Genomic DNA, 27,555 nt, shown 5'->3' on the forward strand with positions numbered 1-27,555 from the left:
CCTTCCTAGTAGGACCATTACCTGTTTTAAAGGCATTATTTGCCTGTGACATTGATTCTAAAATTTCATCTGGGGCTTTAAGTCTGAGAGATTCTCTAACAGGAATTATGGTCTGAAGCAAAGAACAGTTTCACCCTTTACAGAAATCAGTAAGGTGACAGCTTAAATGGAAACATATAGCCAGTACTGAAAGGTTGAAAAACTGTATTTTAGACTAGTGGTTCTCAAACTTTATAAATCTCTAGTTCACCTGTATGGCTTTTTAATTTTTTTTCCTGTGCTGGGGATGGAACCCAGGGCCTCACACATTCTAAGCAAGTGAGCTGCTATCTACCATTGAGCTGCAGCCCCAACCCCTTGGCTGACTTTTCAAAAGCACCCCAAGTGTTTATGATTCAAGAAGTCTGAAGATGAGCCCAAGAAATTCATTCCTAACTTACCCTCAGATAATGCAAACACTTCTGTTCCAAGTAGCACAGTTTGAAATTCACGTCTAGATCCATTCCTTGTGGCTCCGAGATATTAAAATGAACATTCACCCTTTGTGAATATTAATAGGCCAACCCCTAAACAAAGCTGTTATGATTCAAAAATGTGACAGCAAGTGCAAACGCTTTCTGAAAACAGAAAAGACCCAACCCAGCTGTTCGAAAGCTTTAGGAACCTCACAATTACCTAAAAGCTTGTTAGAAATGTGGAATCTCAGAGCCTACCACCAGCTACAGAAGACCTGGGTTAGGGCTCTGAAAACTTCCCTGGAAACAAAGTCTCCAAGGAAGATTGAAGTAGATGGTTCACAGACCACCTCTGATACAACCTCTGTAACAAACAATCACAAGCCCCAATCATAGAAGTCAGTATGTCCCACAACCCTGGCTCTGAAGGCCAGAATATGCTCCAGATACTGGAGAGCCCACAAAATCATCTACTTTTAGATATTGCACAACAGAGAGGAAGAGAGAGGAAATGCACTATTTTTTTTTTTTTTTTGGGAAACATGTAAGTCAAATATTCCACATCAGTACCTTCAGAGTGAATTTTAAATGAGAAAAAAATGGTATCATTTGAGATGAAAGAAAACCATAGACCAGCACAATCTGGAATCTTTCCATTTAGAGCAGGTTTCAGAGTTAGGTGTGAATGGGAAATGTCCCAGAAGATAGGTACTAGGTAATCACAGCTATTACATTTTGCACCTGACAGAGGCATTGCTTCCTCCAGCAATGACAGTCCCACAGCCTGAGCAATTTCAACATCTTAATCACTTCCCCTTTCTTTGTGAATCCAGGGAATTTCATCTCATTCTTTGTGCCTTCCCTTAGGAATTAGGAAGTGTCAGTAACAATAGAGAATTTGCACGTGGTTTTGTTAAGAAATGTTTGCTGAATTTTGCAGAAATGGGTAATCTAGTTAACAAGGTGTAGGGAACACCTTCCCATCCTAGACCGGAACCCAGGTTCCCACCAAGAGAGGGTGTCAAACAGGAAGGGCTGAAATATTGTGCAAATCACTTGCCTCACGCTGCCTTAGTGAACAAACTCCTTACTCCTAACATCATGATTCAAGTTGATAAAAATAATGGAAAATAAAAACCCCACTGCTGGCTACATGTAAAGAGGGAGATTTATGTAAATAAGTGAATTACATTAGGTGAATTGTTTGTAATGCAACCTTCTCTGCATGATATTCTAAAGGCTCAGCTCCCATTACCATGTCTGAGAAAGTGAAATGTTAATAAGTTAGTCAATTATATCTCACACTCCTCCAGACCAGGTAAAGATGATCACGGTGTGAAGCTAAAAGTTGGCAGCATGTGATCATTTTATGACACGGTCAATATGCCTGTGTATGAGGATTCCTGGCTTTGACCTTTATTCTCATTTTTCCCCCTTATTTTTAACAAAAAACAATCAATACACATCCTGTAATCCCAGTCACTCAGGAGACTGAGACAGGAGGATCCAGGCCAGCCTCTACAATTTAGAGATTGTAAGCAACTTAGAGAGACCCTTGCCTCAAAATTTAAAAAAAAAAAAAAAGGTGGGGTGGTGCTATGGATGTGATTTAGTAGTTAAGTGCCCCTAAATTCAACCCCTAGTAATCCCCAAAAAATCAATATTGAAAATGTACGGTTTTAAAATAAATTAAATAAAATTGACTAAATAAATGAATGACTGGTACTGTGGTCCAAGTGTTAGTGTCTCCTCAAAGTTCACAGGCTGTAAACTAATCCCTAATCAGAATGCATAAAAAAGTGGAATATTTGAAAATTAAGTCATGAAGGCAGATCTCAGGAATGGCATTGATGCCTTTACAGAAAGAGACTCAGAAAGACCCCAGAGGTACTTTATGTGAGGAGCAGGCACTCATGAGATGTCAAATCTGCTGGCACCTTGATTGTGGACTCCTCAACCTCCAAACCATGGGCAACCAATTATCAGTTGTGATACATTTTTCCTTCTAAGGAATGTTTTTATAGCAGCCTAGAGGGAATAAGACAACTGCCAAATGAAAGGATAATCCTGTCAACTACTGATAACTCTTTTAATTCATCTTAATGGTTTATTACCATCTTATCATATTAACTATGCCCACCCCCCTCCTTTTTTTCCCCCAGGGCAGAAATTGTAGTTTCCATATGACTTTCAGTATACACCTTGTGATAATATTACGCCACGAGTATTTTTTTCTATATGATTAAAAATGTCATCATGCATGTCACTGACGGCTTCCCAAATGAGGTTGTATGAATGAGCCATTACTTTTGAAAGACATCCTAGAAGGAGTAGTCGTTTTTCACTTTCATTTTCCCTTTTGCCTCTGATAAAGTGTGATGAGAGATCTGAGCCTTTCTGTTGAAGTGCAAGCTATATCCCCTAAAAACTCTATGGAAGAGAATTTTCCCTTGAGTCTCCATTTTTGTATATTCTACAGTGTATACATAGGCTAGCTGCAAGAAATGAATCAAATAAGAAAAGGGGATGGTGTGCATTTACATGCAAGAAAAACTCTGCCAAAAATCCGAGTTTTGATTAATATTCCAATTAATATAGTATTAGAATGTTCTTCTCATTCCAGCCAGCTCAGAATGAGCAGTAATGTTATTTTATATTCCATTGTTTTTAACAAAAAGTTAGGATGTCAAGATGTAATTTAAAATTGCCTTTAGGAATCTTGTTTTCACTGTGGCCACACTTTGACTGCTTCCTATCCTCTGCATGAGGCTTAGCTGGGGTAATATCCTATGGACTGCAGTCCATGTTAATGATAATTAAGACTGACGACTGACAATGTCAGCGAGTTCCACGTAACTCGAACATCAGCCAACAGACTTGAGTTCCAACTCTTGGTCCTTTGTCATGAGCTACCCTAGGCCAGGATCTGACTTCTCTGAGCATCACTTTCTTCATGGTTAAAACATAATAAAAATTCAAATAGGAGATGGGGAATTGGAGATTCTGGACACCTAACCAGAAAACTGATGTAAATGCAAGTCATTGTTTGGGACAAGTGGTTTCCTTTTTAAGAAGGTAGGTTACATTTGCTTAATAGACATCAAGAATCAAACCCTTACAAAACCCATGATTTGCTTTCAAAAGTGTGTGTCTCAGCCTACCAAATAATTTAATATTGTCCTGTGTTTGAATAATACACAATGATTTTTAAATGCATTTCTAACCCTCTAATTCCAATAGCCCTTGTGAAAACTTGTTCTTAAAACTATCAAAGAATGGGAAAATAACTAATTATGCATGAATTACTCTCATGACTTATCCCATTCCCCTGAGGCATGCTGTGCTTAAAAAAATATTAAAGGATTTGTAACTGTTAGTTATCAGCACTTCATGTAACTTTTGATTCAAGTAACAAATAGCATTTCAGCTCTATGTGTTCATTATCCTACTAAATTGCAAAGGAAAGAAGCCAATTCTAATGAATTGTAACCATAGTTTCTCTTGCATATTACATATTAGAAGTGGGTAGCACTTTAAATTATGGTACACAAAACAGCATATAATTAATTCTGAATAAAAGATGATGTATTCTTGCTAAATACAAGTTATTTAAAAATCTCTTAATGAAGAACAAAGCATATGCTGTGCTGTACTGTGAAAATGTTTAGCATATGCCGTTAGAGCCAACATTTTGTATTTATTATTATATTTATTTTCAATAATAATAAATTATTTTAAATGAACAAAAAAGAAAAAACCTTAATCACTAACATTCCAAATGTGGAAAATATATGAAAATTACAGGAAACTTTTTGGCTCCTCAGAAGTTGTCACTAAATAACTTTTTGATGACATGTGCGATTGCAATTTGCTATAGAATGAGAAAAATAGAAAAGACTTACTTTTAAATCACAGAACATATGCACAATGAATTTTACAATGCAGACATGGAGATAAACATTTCTATTCTGAAAACAGAGAAGTTCTAAGTTTTCACTGAAGAGCAAAGCTTAAACCTAGACCTCAAGAGCCACGTGATGGACATTTGGGTTTACAGCGCCCTTTCCGACACCATGTTTCTTCTTTCATGAGCTGAAATCCTGAATTCCTCACTCTTACAATTACTATACTGTATCTTCCAACCGAGCAGGAGCTAGATTCCTTAGTGGGCCTCTCATCACCCATTACAAGGAATACCAGCACCTTACCTCCAACAACAAAATGACCAATACTGGGCCAAACCCTTTTTTAGCTTATTCTCTGCAGCTGTATCTTGAAGATGCTGAATGTCCCTACAAACAAGTCAAATGACACTAGGCAAGCCCAGCCTCCATCTCTAAAGCTTCGAAGCTCTCCCAAGCTCTCTGTTCCGAAAGGCCTGAGAGGTCTTTTTAAATTACAATAGTCCTGCCGTCCTTTCCCCCAGTCCTTTCCCACTGTTCCAACAGAAACACATAATAAAACCAGATTTTCTCAACTCACATACACTTTCCATCTTTGTTTCATTTAAATGTGGAGAGGGGAAAAAAAAAATACAGACAGTAAAAACAGATGGCAATATCACCAAACCTTCAAATTGGAAACATGAAGTTTGCTTTAAGTCCAAGATTCAACCTCAGTTTCAGAAACCTAGACCAATTCATCATAAATAAGCAGAAACTAGAAAGAATCCTTATTTGATTCTTGCTGAACCATTCCAAGTTTTGTAGTTATTTTAGATATGTGTCCCGCTCAAGTACTAATGCGAAGTGATGAAAAATTTAAAAAGGATAGAATTTGTAAATACAATTTTTAAGTTGGTCACATCATCCCTATGCAATTTCTGCTGAACATTTTGCCAAACTTCTTTTTCATCCTCCTGTGTGTTCATAAAAGTGTGTAGAAAGTTGAAGCCAGTCTGAATAGATAATTTAGTGACCTACTTTGTACCTCTTAACATTTTATTCTAAGCATATGCCCACATAGCTGCAAACTCTTTGTTGGTAATTCATGTGGCTAATTATGGTCCATCATAAGAATACAGCATAATTTATTTAACTGATGCCCTTTTGTTTGATGTTTAACTTTTCTTTTTTCTTTTCTGGCCCTGATGGACTTTTTTTCTGTGTGCCCTGGTCCACCCGTCTCCATTCTTCTACTTGTAGTCAGTGAAACCTCTTTTCCTTCTGTGAAGAGGCTGTGGAGCAGTGAGCTAAGGAACATGGAGAAAAAGATGGGAAAGGTGGAGCCGCAACAGGACCCTTGAAACCGCATGGAAGAGTCACTAAGATCATAGTTACTGAGCTAGACACTGATGCCTGTGTACCTGCTAGAATTAGGAGACCCTAGAGATGCATTTGTACATGTGGCTGTATATCTGTACATGCACATATACCCTCTGTATGTGTATGCATGTGTGTGTGTGTTTATTCCTGGGTTGTCACTGAAGATACTGATTGCCGTGTCTTTTGGAGAGAAATCCTGCTGACATCAAGTGTTTGGAGATCAAGTGGCCACTTGGACACTAATGCCTTAGTTTAAGGTAGTTTAATAACGTTGGGTGTTTCTCTGGTTGCTTTGGCTACTAGGAAACAACTGAGTTACCATCAGCCTGACTTCTATTTTATTTCCCCTCATTCTAACTTCCATCTGTTGAACTATCCATCCATTGCTGGTATTTACAAAAGGCACTTCAATTCCTCCCAGGAGGAGGAAAGCCCATAAACGGGTACACAAGTCCCTTGGCCATGCAGCTTGAGCGCTCCTCATGGCCAACCAGCCAGAATCCAATCCCCTTTCTCCTGGAAGTCTGCAGAGATTTGATTAAAATCCTGACAAGCGGCAATTTCTTATTAGGCAGAATTGGTCCTAAGGTCCATGCAAGGAGCATACATTCAACAGAGAGACTTCTAATCAATTAATTTTTCGGTTATTTAACATGCAACAAAGCCTTTTTATGGTTTCAAATTGTGTACATTATAGAACGCACCAGAGCATACTGAAATTACCAGTTGAATGATACCATCCCTAAGGCTATTGGCATTTTGTGGGCAGGGATTATGATCATTTTGTCTCTGCATGCTTAGTACCTAGTACTGGGTCTGTCAGAGGTAGATATTTTACTGGATGAACAGATGCTTGCTAAAACAACAACTATGTGCATGCATGAATTTGCACACCTATACACATTTATTTATATATGTATGTATCTATATTGCCATGCATTGCTCCAGCATCTCTGAGGCCAATCTTACCAGAACCTACAAAACATCAACATCTCTAGTGCCTGGAAGTACAGGGCACATTCACATGGCTCCACCATGTGAGGATGTAGTGGGAAGGCATTGACTTTGAGGAATAGGTCTTTGATGGACACTAGATCTGCTATGCCTTGATCTTGGCCTTCCCAGCCTCAACCATTTTGTTATTGTTGTTTATAAATTATCTAATTTAATTTTTTTTTGTTTATAAATTATGTACACTAAGGTATTTTGTTATAGCACTCTATATGGACTAAGAAACACCATAATCACTTAAGCCAATTCCTTGCAATAAATATCTTTAAAAATTATATATATCTATGTCCTACTGGTTATGCTTCCCCCAATAGAACTCTGACTAATACAGTAGATATATGTCAATATTTGCAAATGGAAACTTCAGAAAATATCCAGCCCAAGGAAATAACAAAGGCTATCCAATCTCCTGACAGCAGCCAGGAGCACATTTTAACTCCTCTGAATGACAGCTGTTTTCTTACCTGTATCCAAAGGTCAAATTTCAATGGGTTCAATAACTAGAATGCTATGCTTCCAGTGTGCAATTTTTTTTGACAAGTTCTCGGCACTAGTAATCCAGGGTAGTCTATTATTACGTTTCAATAAAGTAATTATTGCAGAAGACCACGTGGATGACATATTTGTAAAGCCTCTTCTGGTTATGACCTTCCAGATATTGGAACAACATATGTGTAAGTTTTCAAAATATTATTTTGTGCTGCTGAAGTGATAATAGGCCAGATAATGTATTTTTTTTTCTTTACGTAATAAGGGCTTAATACTTAAATCTTCATGGTAACCTGGATTCTCACCTGTGTGACTTTAGACAAATTTGCTTCTATTAGTCCCAAGTTCCTCCAATGTGGCATGAAGATACAGTCTACCTCATTTAAGTCCTATGAATGGTAGTTGTCGTGATCCCTTGAAAACGAATCTTTTAGATGATTGATCCTCACACTCTGCGGCAAGACTTCTCAACCTCAGTACTACTGACTCCTTGGGCTAGACTGGTTTTGGGGGAGGGCTTTCCTATGTATTGTACATTTGGCAGCATCCTTGATCTCCACCCATAGATGTCAGTAGTGATAAAACAAATATATCCAAGACTTGCTCAATGCACTTTTAGCCAAATTGCCATGATTCTCTGAGGGTCTGATTATTATTAGTTTTAGTGTTTTCTCTTTTTTATAAAAAAGTTTAAGTATATTGTACATACAGAGAAGCACAGTTCAGAGAATCTTTACCAAGGAGACATACCCCTGCAATCAGCCCTACCCAGGAAGCCTCGGGCCCTCCTTCCTTCCAGTCACCATCAGGAAATTTTGGGTAGGAAAATTAAGACAGAGATTTTAAAATAGAAGATGAAATTCAGAATAGGAGCCTAAAACCTGGCCCCCTATGTGATTCATGGTAGGCAACAAAGTTCTGTTAGAATGAAAACCTTGTCGAATCAGAAGGCATAACAATAGAGGGTGTAAGCCACAGGAATCCAGACTGGGATTGTGCTAGGGCTGGTATGTGGTTTGTCACCTGAAATTCCTGGGGAAGTTTAATCTCAAAGTCATATGCCGATAGCAGTAGGAGGGTAGAAAGTTTAATCTGATTATGGTACTTAGAGATGGGGCCTCTGGGAAGTAATCAGGTTATATTAGATCATTAGGGTGGTTCTCCACAGTGGAATCCTGGTGACTTTGGAAGGAGAGGGAGAGAGATGGTGTGGGTGTAGAGAAATACACGCTCCCACCTTGAAGTGATGCAACCATAGGGCAGGCCCTCAGTAGAGCCATGCTGCTTGAAACTTTGTGCCCTATAAACCAAAATAACCCTATTTTGTCTATAAATTAGCCTGCCTCAGGTATTTTGTTATATTAATGAAAAGCTGACTAATGCAGATTATCTGGATTGCTAGGGTCAAATAGATGGCAACCCTTCTTGTTTTTTCTTTCCTGCAGAAAATTCAGCTCAATTGTCCAACTCCATGGAGAAAAGATATTTTCACAAGAGATTAACTGTAAAGCAAAAGATCATGAGACTGGACAAAGCAACTACTGAAAGAACCAACCTGGTCAATATGGTTTCTTCATAAACATGAGTAATGAGGTGTTTAGTAATAACTGTCCCAGCTGTTACCATATTCTTCTCCCTGTTATACTTAAGTCACCAATGTACTTGGAGATTAAAGACCAATATGCTAGAGCTGACACCTTCTGTGAACTAACTCTGGTAGTCCAACTACATCAAATGTTCAAATACTCTCCAACAGCAAGAAAACATGGAGGCAGATGGCCTGAATGACATTCCTTTTCTGGGTAATACTTATGCTGTTGGGAATTTCTCAAATTCCCCTCAGTTATCTACAAGCTTCTGGAGAACTGGAAGTCTATCATTTCAGTTCTAATAGCCCCTGTAGCATCTCCTACTGTGTCTAGAAATATAATAGGTGCTTGGTCTAATGATGAGTGGAGATAATTGTGAAGAGTGTGCTTAACCAGGAATTAAAACTGTTAAAAAGGTCCTATTCTTGGCTCTGCTGCTATTGTGCCATATGACTTAAGGGATAATATTTTTAAATTATCTAAATACCAGCTCCTAAGTGTGTTTAAAAAAAGGTCTTAAAGGTTACTTTCAGATCTTTGACAAAATAATATTAGATATGTTGGGCAAAGAACATGAAATTACAAGAATATCATATGATCATCAGTTTTCTTATTTGCTCATTTGTACACTCATTCACAATTTCAATCACTAACTCTTTCATTCATTCTCATGAAAGGGGGCACCACTCATTGTGAACTGGCGTGCCAAGCAAGCCTCATGAACTCTGTAGCTACAGGACACAGGACACGGTGGCTGCAATATAATGAATTCTGTATCAGAGGATTCCATGAATCCTCTTTCCTAAGAACAGTAAGAACTGCAAGGAAGATAAGGAAGTAATCTAGGGATATCTAGGGTATCCAAATGTTAATTAATTCATGTATTCATCTCTCTACCCATCCAACAAGAATCCTGAGTACCTCTGGGGTTCATGAGCTTTTCTTATCTGCCCCAACCCCACATTCAACCCCATGGATGAACCCATGACCCATGCTGAGTCCTTCAGAATATGCATAGCCAATGTCCTCAGATATGGTGACTTAAGTAAGGCAACGCTGCTTCTTTGGTATTATCTCAGGCAGAGGCATAAGAGATACGTTCTGAGGCTTGCTTCCACAGATGTCATTGAGTCAGAGTTTGTGTCACCTGGAGGAAATCTCCAGGAGCAGTAAAGTATGGGCCAACCCTTGACAAGAAGCAGAGCTCAGCAGACATAACTGTGCCCCTGTGGTGGGGTGGAGAGAGAGTTCACAAGAACTCTTAAGTCCTGTGCCTGTGTTTCCACAAGCTGGGCTGCTTCTGAACTGCCCATATACAGGGCCAAAAATGTGTCCGTTTTTCTTAAAATCCCTTGATCTGAATGGAACCTGCCACCACGACAAACTTCCTTAGCTGAACACAGAAGCAGCAGGCATGGTAAGATCTTCCAAACCTTTGCCCCAAGAAGCGTGCACTCCAGTAATAGGAGCAGAGTGAAGGACAGAGCCGAAGGTCGTAGGCAAGCAGGGCAGTCAGGAGAATCAGGAGAGATGTCAGAAGAAATCAAAAAAAATGGAACATCGACAAAGGCACTAGAATTAGAAAAATTGACCTACAGTGAGAGAAATGTCCAAAATAAAATTAATAGCAACTGGTGAAGGACTAGATGTGAGGTCTCACAGGTGGATCCCCCACGGTTAACGTTTCCTTATCTGCCTCTGTGTGGATAATTGAGTGATGGAGGTTGACATCACTAAAATGGGGACCATAGGGAAATAGTAAGATATACGGTGCATCCTGAGCATTAGCTAGTATGAGGGTGATTGGCAAGCCATGGGATTTGTGAATTATTCCTTGTAGCAAACAGAAGAGGGGAAGATACCTCAAAGAAAATACTAAGGAAGAAAGTTCTAAGAAGCTCTAACATTTAAGGGGACTGATGCAGGTGAGAAAACTCAAGCACCACATTGGATGAGTGTCCCCCAAAGGTCCTATTTAAAATCTTGGTCCCTAAGGTAGTGGAAAGTGCTATGGACCTTTAAAATAGAAGTACCCAATGGGAGGTCCTAAGGTCACTGGAGATGTGCCCTCAAAAGGGACGGTAGGACCTGGTCCATTCCCCTGTCTCTGCTTCCTGGCTGAAGATGCACTTGCTCTGACACACACTTCCTCCATGAGGAGCTACCCTTGCTAGAATCCCAAATGCTAGGACTGCCAATGTAGGACTTAAACATTTAGAAACATGAGCCAAAATTAACCTGTCTTTATTGCATAAGTAGCCTGTGTCAGGCTGACTAATGCACTGAGAAAAGAATTATTTTCCTGGGAAAGAAAAGTATCTTAACAAAAAACTAATAGTGAATTTGAGAAAGTTGGAGGGAAGAAAGCAGCCAGAGGCATCCCCCCACCAGAATGGCATTTATCAGTGATGCCCAAGATGGATGAACAATTGCTATGTTTAATGCCCTCTGGGAAAACAATTTTGTGCCCTTCCACTTACAGCAAACACCCCTTATCAAGGGAGTAGTTCAGATTTAATCTAAATTTATCATCCTGAGGTGCACATTCAGTTGTTTTTTTTTTTAATATTGTCAGAGGCGAAAATCTGATAAGTTTCTTCCTCCAAGCCATCCCTCAATATGTGTGGGTTATATTATTTCAGGCATCACCTCAAAGATGTTATCCATTGCTCAGGGGAGCCATGTTTTAATGATTTTCTCCATTCCAACCATTTACTTACTACACTAACACGTTTTCCAAATTCATTGGCCTCTCAGAACCCCAAGAGATGCACACCCTCTGCTCACACATCACAGTTAAGACAGATCTTCCCTGCCAGAGAGGCACTGAGAATCCATGAGGAGACACAAGCATGCACCGGCAGGTGATTCACTCTGGCAAGAACCCTGATCTCACCTGTGATGTTGGTCCATTGCTGCTCCCCCTCTAGAGTTCTCTCGCCACCCTCAGAGACCCAGCTTTATGATGGTTGGGATTCCATGACGTCATTCATGAAAACATGACACTAATATTTTCTCTTCCCTTTCTCCTTTCCTCCCTCCATGTATGCCTTCCTTCTCAGTTTTATAATTTTTTCTATTTTTCTCTTCCCTTACTTCTCCCTTCCCCATGCATCACTTTGCAGCCCCCAACAACTGTAGTACTATCCCTGCCTTCTTCCTCATAATCATTAGCAGCACTCATCTGGGTTGAGCAGAGATGACTCTTACCCTCAAATATCAGAGTCCCTTCTAACACATCCACTGCCATGTTTTGCATTTATCACTACTGAAAGTTATTTTGTTCACTTTTTTTTTAAATTGTTTGCTTTCTCAAAACCTAAGATCCATAAAAGCAAAATAAAGTCTACTTTGTCCACATATATACTCCCAGGTCAGCTGATTATCAATGTCTGTGACTTTAGCTAAGTGAATGAACAGATGGGTGGATGTTTTCTGATGGCTTGTCTTGTTTCAGGGACACCTGTACTCAGAGTTATGATGACATATTACATTCACACCATGTAGCTATGTATCCCCAATAGTAAAATTATTCTCAAGTTGCATAATACAATTAAAAGCACCAGAGCCTCTCTGTGTTCTGACCAATGATCACAGGTTCTTAGCACCAAGATACCTGAAGAACACAGCGAAGATGACCTTAATAGAAAATTCTGACTCTGAAAACCAAAGACATCATTAAGTATGAATAAAGCCACACTAAAAGGTATTTCTTTATTCATCTTAAAAATCCTCCCCTGTAAGAGTTAGATTTCTGTGTAACTGCAGACTCAAAATCCTATCCCCAACTCATCCCAGTATGTCGGGAAAAACAGAGGGCGAGAATAATTCTAAATGGGATCATGTTTCTTGTAGCCTCTTCAGACATCCACTCTCTTGAAGATTCACATGCCTATTTCTTGGGAAGCCTCCGGAGAAGATCTTTACTTGGAGGACCCCAGATACTTCTATGTGTGGTCTTGCAGTATCTCAATGAACTGACTCTGGGCTTAGCCATGTGAACATCTTTTGGGCAAGGGGAATTATATAGACAGGCAGAATGAGACCAAGCCACAACTGCACATTGAGACTTGTCCTTTCGGAACATTAACTCTTGAAATGTTTCATCTTGAAAATCAACCAGCCTGTCAGAGTAAAACTTAGCCAAATGAAAAAGGTCATGTGGCTGAGAACTCAGATTCCAGCTTAGTTCCACTCAAGTCCCAGGTGTTGCCACTCACCTGCCTTCCGTGAATGAGCCCTCTGAAGGTAGAATCTCCATCCACCATCAAGCTGCCTCATCACCACCAGCACGTGGAACAGACATGAGGTGTCTCTACAAAACCATGCCTTAGCTGCAGACTCCTAAAGAAATAAATGATGCCTATCCACATGGCCCACACACCATATAAGCTTGCTTCCCTAGTGTTCACCTTTCATGTGTCCCATTGAATTTCTCTCTCATCTTCATGTGACTCTGACTTCCTGGATGAACTTGGCATTGGGAAGCAGCTTGGCTAATTGAATTATTACATCTTCTTGCTTAGCTTGGAAACTTGCAACCTGCCAGGGGCTTGTTTAGGGTATAAATACAGATTTTAAAGGACTTGCTATCAAATATGAATAAACATAGCAGTATATGAGACAATGTAAGAGAAAAAAAATTATATATTTGCTAATGCCAGGTGCTAAGAGAATTGTTATGTTAATGTTATTGCTGTGGCTTCATCATCGTCCTTGTCATCTTCTTCTTTTCTATTATTAGGTGATTATCTCACCGTGGAATGATGTCTGGACAGGCAGACAAAAGATGTAAAAGCTAAACCCAAGTTTTGCATCTTATGAGCTTGCACAATGATAGCATGCACATAATCCAGGACTTATATTTTTTGAGACTTGAGCTTCCTTGCCTGAAAGTAGGGATAAAATTACAGGGTTGTTTTGACTATGAAATTAGATAATATGGTGATGTTTATAACACAGTATCTCCATCACCAATAGTAGTTTTAAAAAAATGTGTTGTATAAATTGCCTCTTGTAAAGCTGAGACCTGAACTATATATCTAGAATTCACAGTATGCATGGGACTATTGAACAGTTAACACGTATCTAGACTCAATTGAGACACATTATAAGTGTAAAACACACTCCATATTTTTAAGATGTAGTATGAAAAAATAATGTACAGTATAACATTAATAATTTTTTAAGTTAAGAATTTATGTTATTACAATATGCTATATTATGTTGTAATGTTTTAATATATGGGCTTAAATAAAATGCTTCATTAAAATTAATGTCACTTATTTGTTTTTTTGCTTTTTAAACATGACCTCTAGAAATTTTAAGTTAAGTAACTTTTAAATTACGTATAGGATTCCCATTTGTGCCTTTACTACATAGTTCTGTTGGCCAGCACTAGGTTAAAGACTTATCCTGAAATTTCAATTACAAACATAGAAAAGCTCACAAACAAAGGATTTGGTGGAGAAAATTGAGTTCTTAATATTCTCAGAGTTATGCAAATATGATTCATGCTGGGAAAGCATTATTTGTCAATTTCTTTAAAAAAAAATAAAGTAAGAAGGTTTCATCAGTAATGAAAAGCTTCTCCTCCTAAAATCCAAGTAGGAGTTTTGGTGTGGAAAAAGCAATAGCTTAGTCAACTTTAATGAAGGGATTGGAAAAGAACAAACAGGTTGGAGTCACTGAGCATGGGTAAAAATTCCCCATGTTCACTCACCAGCCACCTAATCCAGGGTAAGAAATATGCATTTATCATACCTCCACTTCTTCTCCATAGAACAGAAATACTGACATAAAATACTAACTTATAACTCACGAGATATGGTTACCTCTTAGGAGTACTCTCCACATACTTTTATTTCCCCCTTAGATGCCATTTGCATTCCGATGGTACAGATGAGGAAACTGAGGCAAAAACTAAAGCACTATATGCACAAGCACGCACATCAAGACTGGTGAGAGTCAAATCTGTATCCACGCATAGAAACCCCTTTAGCACATGAGCTTTCAGGCATTTCTCTGTCCTCAGATCAGACTTTTACTGCTGTCAGGGGAGCTAAACAAGACAAGGAACATAAAGCACACACCAAGATCTTCGGGGAATGGTACATATTCTTATTATTCTTGTTGTAGAGTCAGGATATAGGTTTTAAATTGCTCCGTGCCCCATTAGCTCAAAAGAAAGACCCCAAAAGATAAGGAGGACTGTAATCTGACTTTGTAAACTTGGATGTGTTATTATTAGTGCTCTGGATATGAAGCCAAAAGAACTCTGGCCTTGCAGATGGCTAATAGCTTTCAGATCCGTTCCTGAATTTTCAATAGTGTAACTATCTGAGGTCTTTCCAGTTCTCCCCTAAAAAACTACTCGGGATTTCTAGGCCTAACTTTGCAGCATCAGCATCAAGTTTTAATATGTTCACTTAAAGGAAAGCATAAATTTTGAAAAGATTGAAATATTTTATAAAGGTTAATGGGTTTGCTTTTTTGTTGGTATTGCTTATTTTATTATGATTATGATTATGATTATGATTTTTAAGAAAGATACCATGGCACTGGGAAGTAAGCAGAGGCTGAACTAAATACAGAGGAAGACTGGGGAATGTTCCCATCTAGGGGGAGTCTATAGACAGCCATGGTCCCTAAGATTTTACTGGAGTATGCCTAGGTCTCTAAGAGTCCCTGGGGTATGCCTGGGTCCAGCAGGTTAGGTAACCTCCATCTGCACACAACACCACAGCATCTCACAGGGCGGGAGTCACATATCCCTAACTGTCCAATCTAGCACCTCTGTAGTAGGCATGATTATTTCTGACAAACTCATTTCTTGTTCAATTTGATATAAAAATTACAGTTAGATTAGCACAATTTCTCACACTTGAGACAATAAGAATGAATTCTTAATGTCCCCTTTCAGGAAGCCCAACTGAGCCTTGAAAGCAGTTGCAATAATTCAAGTGAAGCTACTCTTTCCAAAATTGCTCAGCTTCACATCCAAGCCGACCCTGCATGAGGAAGCACGCACCACCTACTCCATGGCCAGGCTGATACAATCTCAGTCACTTTCTCTGAAGAAAATCATCTTCAGGACAAAAAAAAAAAAATAAAAGTTCATCAAATAATTGTCCATGCAACTGGAAAAACAATACTGGAAATAGTATCAATAGTTCCAACCTTAAGCAAAGACAGGTCATTCCTGAAGAGTGATGATATTTCCATGCATCTATTCAACTCATAATCTTACCCACAAAGCTTTCCTGACTTGCTTTGTTTTAGCAACTGTTCATTTCAGTGAGCTGGGGTTGGGGACAGGGAAACGGGGTGCTCCTCTCGCCGCCTTTCGGTTCCCTGCCGGCTTCTCCGGAGACTCCTGCCTCCCGACTCGCGTTCTGGGGGCAAAGCGCAGAAGGCTGTGCGTGCTGGGAGCTGGGGAGGCTTGGCGCGCTCCGAGAGGAGGCGCAGGCTTCGGGGAAGCTTTCGTTCCCAAAGTTAACGTTAACCCTGGAAGGCTTCGCCAAGCCTAAGCCTGAACCCAGCTCTAGTCCGAGCAGCTTGCAGACCTACCCCTGATCTGTTGGGACTTCAGGAACCGCCGCTCGAGTTCCGGAAGAGACTTGGGCTTGAGGGCTGGAGCGCGCGCCGCAGTCGGCAGCCCCAGAGCCGCAGTCAGCGGACCAAACCCACGCTATTAAAGTGCGGGGGATCGCCGCTCCAAGCCGGTCTCCTTCCCTTTTCGGGGCTTTCCCAGCAGTCTCCCCCCGGGGGACTGTGCCCTGGGGATCGCTCAGCAGAGATCAGGGAAGACCGCGTAGGAACCCCTCAGAGAGAGAGGTCTTCAGGTCGCACGCAGCTTTCCGAAAGAGGCGCAGCGTGGGCGGGCGAGCCCGGTGCTGGGGGCGACTTTTCCCCAGAGAGGAGACCCGGGGCAGTTGGCGTGTCCGGAGCTAGCTCTGCAGTCCCTTGCCCCAGCCGGGTGCAAAGCCCTTGTGCCATGGCCTGGGCACAGACCCCAGAGGAGGCCTGAGCAGGGAAGAGTGGTGGAGAGCACATCTGGCTCTTCTACCCCCCTGCGCTGCCCTCGCCTTCAGCTGGCTCCCTTCTCCTTTTCTGATTTTTTTAAACAAATCTTTATACACACACCCTCCACCTTCTGCTTTGCATTAGCGAAGTCTTCTCTGGTTAGACCTCAGCCTGCCCCCCTCCCAAGACAGTCTCTAAGGAAATCCTACCCACACCCACTCCGAGAAGCCCTGTCCTGGAGAAAGGAAGGGACTGGCGGAGCGCTTTACCTGGGGCCCTTGCGGGTGGACGCGACCTCCGGCTGTGGATCTCTGGTGCAGGGCAAGCGCAGCGGTGTCAGCCCCAGTCCCGGTCCCATTCACAAGTCGGCGGTGGCTGCGACCGGCCCCCGCGGCATCTGCTCCTCGGCCCGCGACGCTCCCCTCAGCTGGCGGCGGCCGCAGAATGAGCCGCCGAGTGCGCTAGTGGCAGGAATGAGAAACCGGGGGGAGGTGGCTGGCGGCGGGCGGGTAGAGGGGAGGAGGAGGGAGGCCGCCGCTGGGAGGGATGGAAAGGGCGGGGGGCGGAGAGGAGCTGAGGCTTGGAGACACAGCGAGCTGGGCCTGGCAGGGGCTGCGGGGGGCCGACCTGGTCCGCGCCCCTTCCCCCAAGGGCCCGAGATGTGCCAACTCCTGGATCCTTTGCCGCCCCTCCCTCCCGGATCGAGGCGCTCCGACTCCCTTGGGGCTGAGACAGAGTCTGGAGCGACTGAAGTTGGGCTCCGGGGACGCACAGCCAATCAGGGAGGGCGACGGAGGGAAGCTGGAGAGGGGTTGGGAGCCCCCATTTTCCTCCTTCCCCTAAATCCGCTCTAGCTGTTCAAGCTGGGTCCTCGCCTGGCCCGCCTGATGGTGGGTTGAAGGAAGGCATCGCCCAAGTGGGGGAGGTAATCAGGAATTAGGGAGCGCATTCTCTTCTTTCTCACTCTGCTATCCCACCCCTCCAAAAATCCCTCCACCTTGGCGGCTCTTTCCCAGCTCCCACCCCTTTCCTCAAATCCCAAAGCCCCCTCCCTTGCAAACTCTGCTAGCGGTGCGGTGGTGAAGCTAAAGGGAAGGGGGCTTTGGACTTTGAGAGAGCCTTCTTGGTTCTCTCCCAGTCCTCTTCTCCCCCACGCACAGCGCCTCGGGGGAGACGCCAATAGTCAATCCCACCCCCCACCCGAGGGTTCCTTACCCCAGAGGGGTATCAGTCCCCCCGCGGGGCGCAGGGGGTCACTTGTTGCCTCCCCCACCGGTTCCCCGCAGACCCGCCAAGGAAGGAGGACTGTGGAGAGTGCTGCTCTGCGGGAGGGGGGATCTATGGGGCGAACTACCCGCATCCTCCCTAGGTCTCGGGTTTCACCTCACCAAGGGGTGCGGGCAACACGGAGGAACACCAGAGCCCACTTCCTGCCCTCCTTCACCGAATCGCTGGGAGAAAGGACTGGCGGAGCCGAGTCTTTGCAAATCGCGTTAGGGACTGGGCGGGGCGGGGCTCTCCGGGTAGCGGGAGGCGTGTGGGGACCTGCACTCTGAGCCGGAAACAACTGTGCCTACGTGGGGATCCCTGTTTAGGACAAGTTTCCAAGGTGGGAGCTGGCGGACAGGGAAGAGAGGCAGGGAAGGTGGAAATGCAAATGGGTCAAGGGTGGAAGGAATCGCTGGGAGGGACCGGTCAGGAGCTGGGAGTGGAGATGGAGCCGCAGATCCGCGAAAAAGAAGGGTGAGAGGGACGCAAAGGGGAAGCTGGGTGGGTGCTGGAACAAAAGAGTCAGGGGGAAAAAAAAAGCATGAAGGAAGTAGAGAGACCCAAGAGTTAGTGGGAAAAGAGGCCCCCAAACGTTCAGAGTCTTCAAGAAAGCGGAGCGCTGCTGGGGAGGAGACTGGAGTGCCTGGGGAGAAGAGGGACTACAGAAACCCCAGCTTCAGCTCCCTGCCACCCGGGGTCACTGAGCACGCAGAGCTCCTTGGTTTCCAATCGATGCAAGGAAGCGTGCACCGAGGTGGGGAACCAGGCGAGGCTACCCTAGAACCTGCCCTCCTGCTTGCATTTATCTCCTGACGACTCCGTGGTCGGGATCCCCGAGTCAATATGCGCCTATCTCCGTCCGCCTCCTGTACCAAGGAAAATATCGCGGCCTTTAAATTGCCCATTCCTCCCAGGAAGGCGACAAATGTCCAGAAACTCTTATTCCTCTGATTCTCCCACCGCCATTGCCATACATGTCCAAGGTGACATTCCTCTGTGCCACCACAGCGACTCCTGGGAGACCACCGAGTGCTGTTCTGGAGAGTGCAGTTGAGGGGCCATCCAGTTTCTTTCGCGTTTCCATACCTCTGCCTTGCTTTTTCTGTTGGTCTTTTTGACCTGTCCTTTCATGACCACAGCAGAATGGTCTAAACCTTAAAACTCGATATGGTATGCCAAGTCTCTGCCCTAAGGGAGCCTAGAAGCTAAGGCTTGCTCTGATCCAGCCATTGATGCTGGAGAGGAGGGAGCAAAGTCTGATTCTCCTTCAGAAACAAACGGAAAGGAAGAAATACTTCAGTTTTGCTCTTGTTTGGCTACAAATTGTTGCTTGGTGTATGCCATCCTTTCCACATAGGTATAAAGGGAACACACAGCCATTGTCAGTCATCCAAACTGCATAGGGGCAAAGATGCTCAGGTTCTGTGTAAGGGTTGGGGCATCTTGACCTCTAAGGAAAGTTTCATTAACTCTAGTTTGGAGCACACCTAAGGATGAGCCTGGTCATATGTAGTCTGACATTAACTGGAAATTGTCCTCTACTTTCTGTTCAGAATTCATCAAATGGCAGCAGCTGTTTTTTAGACCATCCAATTCATTAATGGGAGCATCAGCAAAATTTAAAAGTAAGCTCAAAAATTTTTGGTAAGTTTGCACACTTGAATCCAAGGAATCTAGTATATAGCTGCAATCAATAGTTCTCTGCACAACCTAGCAATTTTATACCTAGGATTCTATTCAAAAGAACAACAACAAAAAAAATATGTCCACACAAACACATATACTGAAAGATCCTAACAGCATTATTCACAGTTGCCAAAATTTGGAAACAATCCTAATACACCCAACAATGAATGAATGGGATAGACAAATAATATTACAATGGAATATTACTTGACAAACAAAAGGGAAAAGAATCTTGATAATCATTATATCATGAATGAACTTCAAAAACATATGCTTAAATCCAGATAGATGCAAAACCACACCTTGTAGAATTCTATTTATTGGAAATGTCTAGGAAGGCAAAATGACAGAGACAGAAAGCAGATCTTCCTGCCCAGGGTCTAAGGGTTTAAATAAGAATTGACTGCAAAAGGGGTGTGAAGGAACATGGTTGAGTGATGGAATGCTATAAATCTGGAGAGTGATGATGATTGTACGAATTTACTTTAAAAATCATTGACCCATTACAAAAAAGGCAAAAATAATTTTTATTCACATCTTTATTCTCAGAGAAACTTTGACCCATAGCTAAGCCCCAAAAGGAAATATTTGCAAGGCAGTTTTCCAGAGGGGGGGAAAAAAAAAATATATATATATATATATATATATATATATATATATATATATATATATATGAAGAAGGAGGAAAAAAAAGGAGTCTATTTCTTAAGGAAAGACAACCATGCTTCTATTCAGCAAGTTCTATTTTGGCAACTGCTTGGAGAGTCTTATAAGTGTTAAAGCAAGTTAATTTCCCCTTTCACTCTTCTAAGTGATTAATTCCTGGGAACTAGAGTTAGGCATTCCAGTTCGTGACATTTTAAACACACCTACACATAGACACAGTACAAAGTGCACATTTCAGAGGGGATTTTTATGACTATGTTAGGATCTGTCTTACAAATCCATATCAAGCACTTGGGTGGAGTAGTGTGTGATTACAGTTTAGATTTAAAAGGGAAATGAAAAGAATGGGGAAAAAAAGAGAGAGAGAACCCACTGACAGCTTAAACCGAAAGACTCGGTTCAGACCTGGCAGCCCAAAGTTTGGGTGTTTACCTTAAGTTGCCTCACCTTTCCTCCGCCTGCCCTTTCTTCCAGGGAGGAAGCCAGGGTTCATGGTTGCCCTGGAGCCAGGATAAAACGCCCCTTGTGCTTCCTGCCTGTTCCAATCCAGACCGCGATGAGGCCCAAATGAGCCTTTTCTTCTCTTTGTCCTTGTCAGCACAAGTCTGATAATTTCCTGTCAATTCCCTCATCAAAGGCACCAGGCTCTCATCTCTTTGATGCATCTCTCTTCAGACTCTGAAGATAGCCAGACCCCTGAGAAACCCCTTGTTTTCACTTAGAAGCTCCAGGCTTGGACCTTCTCAAAAACTTCCTGTTCTCCTTTGTATGTGTTGGAAAAAATGAGACAAGATCCAAGCAGGGAGTGGATTTCCTCAAACTGCAGTGGGCTCCAACTGTGCCTTCCCCAGGCAGAGGGAGAACACAGAGAGAGATGACTGGGAATACCATTTCTGAACCAACACTCCAGGTAGAAACTTCCACTGTTGGGTAGTTAGGGGAAAAAAGCAAGAAGACCTCACACTTTTGATCTGTGTCTGATTCCTGGCTCTGTCACTTACTAGCTGTATGGTTTGGGGTAATATTTATATTTCTGTGATCGGGGGTTTGCAAATCTGTAAAATGGGAATTATTATCTGTGTCAACATTGTTGTAGAGATTCAGTGACCCCCCCATACCTAAAGCAATAAGTTCTGTGCTAGAAACAGTCTCAATGAATAAAATAATAACAATGATTATTTATGAGATCTGAATTCTACACCTAAAATGACCTGAGCAAGAAAGAAGTTGTGTTAAAATTTTGAATTATAATGATTATGGATATAAATATTTTCTTAAACATGATTAATATTAAAAATTCTGGTCAAAAATATTTTGACAGTTAAAAAGTTACTTACATTCTAAGGATTATTTTGGTCTTATAGGATTAGCTGTGTCTCTCTTGAGGAAAGGCCCTGAGTTCATGTCTTAGATGTGACACAAATGCATTGAGACATCTTGGGTAAGTCATTCCCTTTTCTCAGTTCCCCTACTTGTAATGAGAGTTTGCCCAAGATGAGCTTTGGAGCTCATCTTCCAGAGCTGAAATTCTGAAGTCTTCTATTCAGTAAAATCAAAGCATCTTGTAATTCCCCTTTCTGCCACTAGGAGCAATCAGCCAATAGTCTCAGGTTGATAAGACCTGGCTTTCAGAACTTCTGTCTGAATCACATGCTTTTCAACTCTAAACATTTGTCACCCAGACGGTAAGTCTCTCCAAGGGAGGGTGATACCCTTTTTATTTATATCTGCATCCCCAGCACCTAGCTCAATGCCTGACACATCAAACAAGGAAGTACAGTAAATATTTTTGAATGAACTAATAAAATGCTTGTGAGAGGATGCAAATCAATATATTAATTAAATATCACCACACTATTCCATTATGAAAGATCTGAGCACTCAGTGTATTAAAAGTTCACTTTGTTACTCTCATAGATCTGCAAATTGGCTGCAGTTGCCTGGTCTAGATTGGGCTGTGCTGGGGCAACCCAGTGTACCTTCCCATATTTCTCCATTTCCCATCCTCTTTCTGGAACTGGTTTATGCCTGTTCTCATGGTGATGGAAACTGCACAAGAGGTCATGTGGAAACATATACCGCCCCTGGATTTAGTCACAGAACTAGCAACTATCCCTTCTAACTTACTGCAGTGGCCAAAGTATCTCAGGTAGCCAAATGGAAAGTCAAGATGTGGGAGAATAGAATCTGAGTCTTCAGTTGGGGAAACTTAGAGTTGCACAAGCAGAGTGGATACAGAGACAGTTCACAGTGCAAGAGCACTAATGCAGTTTCCTGCAGGCAGAATCAGGTTCCCATCATTCCTCCTTTCTGAGCCATCTTGAATTTTCAAGTCTCATGGTTTATATCCTCTAGTCACAGATAGAGTTCTCTAGACCTTGGGAGACAATCAGAAGGCAGTTCAGTCTCATGTGAGATCATTGTAACTATGTCCTTCCTTTACATCAAGGTTCAAGTTGGAACAAAGAAGGCAAGCAGAAGTAATAATGGAATTATAATAACCACTAGTTTTTATTAAGTGTGTTTTATAGTCAGAAGCCTTTATGTATAAAACTAACAATCCTCAAATCTTTCCTTGAAAGTATTGTTTTATTGTCCTTTTTCTCTAAATGAGAAAATTGAGACAATACAATTATATGCGCTGTCCAATCTAATACAATTGGTAAGAGCTGGAGCTGGGGTTCTAACCTTCGGATATTTGAGTCAAAAGGATGAAAGAAGGAAGGAAGGAAGGAAGAAAGGAAGGAAGGAAGGAAGGAAGGAAGGAAGGAAGGAAGGAAGGAAGGAATAGAAGCAGAGAAGGAAAAATGGAGGAAAGAAGGTAGAAGGTAGACAATAAAAGTATGATGTGCTATTTGGAATCCATCTGTTTCCAATATGAGAAGAAATGTGTGGATTCTGAGGGTCATGCCTTCCTGCTCCCTAGACGTGTTCAGACCAGAGATGTTCAGATCACAGGCCTCACAATAGTTCCTTTCCACAGCTGAGAAGCTGCCGCATGAGCTGACATTGTTTACCTTGCTCATCTTCCAGTCTCCACCTTGACAACACAAGTCACACTTACCTTTCTATTGTTCAAACTTAAGTATCCTCTGGATTCACATTTGCTGTTCTCTTGGCCCGGAACACCCTCTCTGTATTCTTCCTCATGGCTTACTCCTCAACTTTGCCTATTAAATAATGACTTCTCTGGCTTGCTCATCAGCAGAAATACCCACTTGACATTCCATTCCCAATTGACCATTGTTTTCTATCCACTTAGTCTGCTTTATTTTTGCTGATAATATATTTATCTACTAGAAATTGTATTTACTAGAAATGTTTCTATTTGCTTGTTTTTTTTTAAAAAAATTGGTTTTTAGTTACAGGTGGACCCAACATCTTTATTTTGTTTTTATGTGGTGCTGAGGATCAAACCCAGTACCTCATCCATGCCAGGCAAGCACTCTACCTCTGAGCCACAACCCCAGATCTATTTGCTTGTTTTTATTTGTTGTCTTGCCCCACTAGGATACAAGCTTCCAGAGGGCAAAATACATGTTCTTTCTTCTTTACTCCTGTAACTTGAGCATCTAACAAAGTGCCAGGCATATGGTAGGCTCTCAGTAAATATTTGTAAAAGAAATGCATGAATAATAAATGCATGAATAATGTTAACTGAATGAATAAGTCCCCAAACCAAAAGCAGATGGATCATCTGCTCAAATCCAAACCTGGTGCAAGTGTCCCTTGCTTACAAAGTGAATTTAATGATGCCAATTATTCACATTACAGAATGATTCTTTGATTTACTAAAGGTTTCATTCAGAAGCTAGTTAAAATAGCTACCTCCTTTAACACTTTTAAAAATATAATTACATTTCCAAAGTGATGGGGTACAGACAAATTTCTTAGACTATATGCATTTCCTAAAGTGAAGTATACAACTATACATAACGACAATTCTGTTTTTTGATTCCGGTTTGTTTGCCTTATGGACTGGGAGCTTGGCTTATTGAAACACCTCACAGAAGGCTATTTCAATGTTCCTGTGCGCATATATTCACATTCTTTTATAAACTCGTGAATAAGTGCATTTAAATGTGTTTGCTCTCCAGGAGAACCTTTGGAAATATATTCAGGATTGATACTGGCTTGCTTTGCAAATAGTCTACAATTTGGACAACAGGATTTAAGAAAACTGTGTACCAATTTTCATGACCTTTAACTATCAGTACCAGGAAGGGGGAGACAGAAATCATCCTTATCCAACAAAAAAAGCTTTTTCAAAAAATTTTCCTTCTTGCATGTCTCCAACTTAGAATAGTCAAACTTGCCCAGCATAAACCGAGTATTTTAGCATTAATCTAGTTGCTATGTATATTTTCCTGTCCCTGTTCACTTGCCTTTTGGGGGGCAAACAGCTAATAGAAGCATTTCCTTTCAGCATAAGGTGAACCAAACTCAATATATTTTTATACACAGGTGACTTAAGAGCTTTATTTTTGCAACCAATATTCCAGAAAAATCTCTCTATTCTGGTTGATAATCACCTTAGTTCTGAGTCTTAACTCATGATTGATTTTCCTTTTATACAGATTATTGTTCTGGGCTATGGGTAAAATTAAAGAATAATTTTTGGGTGCTTTTGAGGATTGAACACAGGTTCTTGAACATAGGCAAGCACGATGTCACTGAACTACACTTCCAACCTAAGAATAATATTTTTAATAGTTAGTCATTGAATACCTAAATGCTTTTATTCAAATCCTTACCATTAATAATATACCCCTTTTATAGGTGAGGATGGAAAAGCTCGTAAAATAGAATGTTTCATTCAGTTAAACAAATAATTGGATAATCAATGAATAATTAAATGTAATTCCGTTGTTCAAGCATTACCAGAGCATATAACTAGGAATACAAGTTACATGGAGGAGGTAGAAAGGAGCGTGAAGTCTTTTCCAAAGGTACTCATTCAAAATGAGAATAAAAAAAGTGTGCAGAGGGGTTAGGATGCTCATAGGGACGAGACACTTCATACACAAGGACTAGATTGTATAAAGGCTTAGAGGCAAAATAGGATTTGGAGCATTTGATATCCTTAAAAAGAATCCATAGGGCTAATGGAACTATACAGAGACTTACAATTTGCAGCCCAGTATAATATTAAGAACCCCCAATTGTACCCAAATATAATAGGCAGTTATTTAATGATGTGTTGTCATTGTTTTTATGTTGCCATTATTACTGTTTTAAGCAGTTATGGTCTGATTGCATTTGTTGACAAAGAGCTACATGTTGTGGGTGGAAGAGAGCTAAAATGGATGGAGGGTACTCAATGCAGACAGGAGTTTCAGCTTGGGCCAATGAGTGACAGCAAAGAAGAGAACAAGTCCTGAGCATGTTCTGTTCTGGAACTGGAATCAAGACTTAACACTGAGTTTATTTAGAGCAAGTAAATTTTTTTTTTAATTTTATTTTGCTGGCTCAAGCAGTTGGGTAGATACAGATGTGTATTGTTGAACTGCAGAAAGTTGGAGTATGACCAGGTATTTGTCTATGGGAGCAAATGGGAAGTTAGGTTCCCAAACCTGAAGCTTTATGAGACCATTTCGGCACTAATGTGCTCTCAGCTATTCTCCTGGGTCACCAGTTGTTTAATTAGTTAGAACAGAAAGCGCATCATGTCTGAGGGCAGGAGATGTGGGTTCTGAAATTTGGACTTCCCTCTCTTTCTCAGAGCCATTTCTGCTTGTATAAAATGAAGAGACTTACCCAAGCGTCTTCTCTGTGCCTGTTTCCCTTGAAAAGTTCATGATTCCTGGTTATGGACACTCCAGATGAATTTTCAAAACGAAGTCTGAAGGATACACTTATTCTGATTCCATACCAGTGGAATTCTGCCCTGAGACACAGGTAAAGTAGGGCATGGCACAATGATAATGACCAGAGATACACAGAGGCATTCAAGTTGTCCCAGAGCTCAGTGCACAGGACAATGGAGTCCACTAATACTGCCATGCAGGGCCATCTGTCAATGACTGTTGCTGTTCATGACATTCAGATATTATCACCTGCTCTCTTTTCTACCTGAAGCATCCACACCATTGCTCAAGCTCATCTCATTTCTACTCCTATCAAGGGAAGGTAGAGAAGCCCCCGGTACAGAGCACAGGCTTAGAAATTAAGTGCCCAAGTCTGAGACCCGGTTCAGCATCTCCCTTGCCATGAACAAATCATGTTCCTCTGGGAGTCTTCAGTTTCCTGTTCTTTAAACTGAGTTAGAAAAGTGGTAATTCACAATGCTTGGGATATACTAAATGATCAGTGAGGATTTTTCTCTGCTCTCTTTCTTCTCCTCCCTACCCCTCATTATCTTCTATCTTTCTGAACTGAGCTGAGTGATCAAACATTTCTGAAAAATAGCCCCTGACCTTTTCCCCTCCCACAGAGAGTCTTGTCTGTAATTGGATCTTGCCTCCTAGGGTTCCCTCTGCTGTAGGTTTTACCCTTTCTCTCTTCCAGAGATGTCTCTAGGCCAATGATTATTGATATATCATTGCTATATCTCAAGTATACAGGCATACAGTAGGTATTCAATAAATGTTTGCTAACATTTTCTGCCCAAAGGATGTTGGAAGCAGAAATCCTGGAAAGAAGAAACAGAAGAGAAGTGGGGGTGGGGGAATCAAATATGTCCTGTCAGCTCCTCCACAGAGATTTTGGTGTATACATAAAGGAAAAAAATAGAGTAAAAGCAGAATCCATTAATTGGCCCAGATTGGATTACTAGTTCTCTGCTGGGTGACATACAGCTATCGTGCCATCTTTAGTACAAGCAATCTTTGATTGACTAAGGAATGTTTATCAAAAGAAGCAAAATTTGCCATGTGTATTTACATTCTGAGATGCTCTGCTCCTTTAGCTTTGCTTACATCAACCAACGGAAGGGGGAGATGCTCTCAGACTGTCTGATTTCTTTAAGTCAGATGAGTCACAGAAGCAAACATTAAAAGATGTGCTACAAAATAATCAATCATCAGATAAAACTGTTTGGATGTGACAGATGTATAAAATGAAGTGAGACTATTTTTTAAAGCTAAAGGTTTGCATATTTGC

Source organism: Callospermophilus lateralis, chromosome 11 (assembly GCF_048772815.1).
Source record: "Callospermophilus lateralis isolate mCalLat2 chromosome 11, mCalLat2.hap1, whole genome shotgun sequence".
NCBI classification, from domain to species: Eukaryota; Metazoa; Chordata; class Mammalia; order Rodentia; family Sciuridae; genus Callospermophilus; species Callospermophilus lateralis.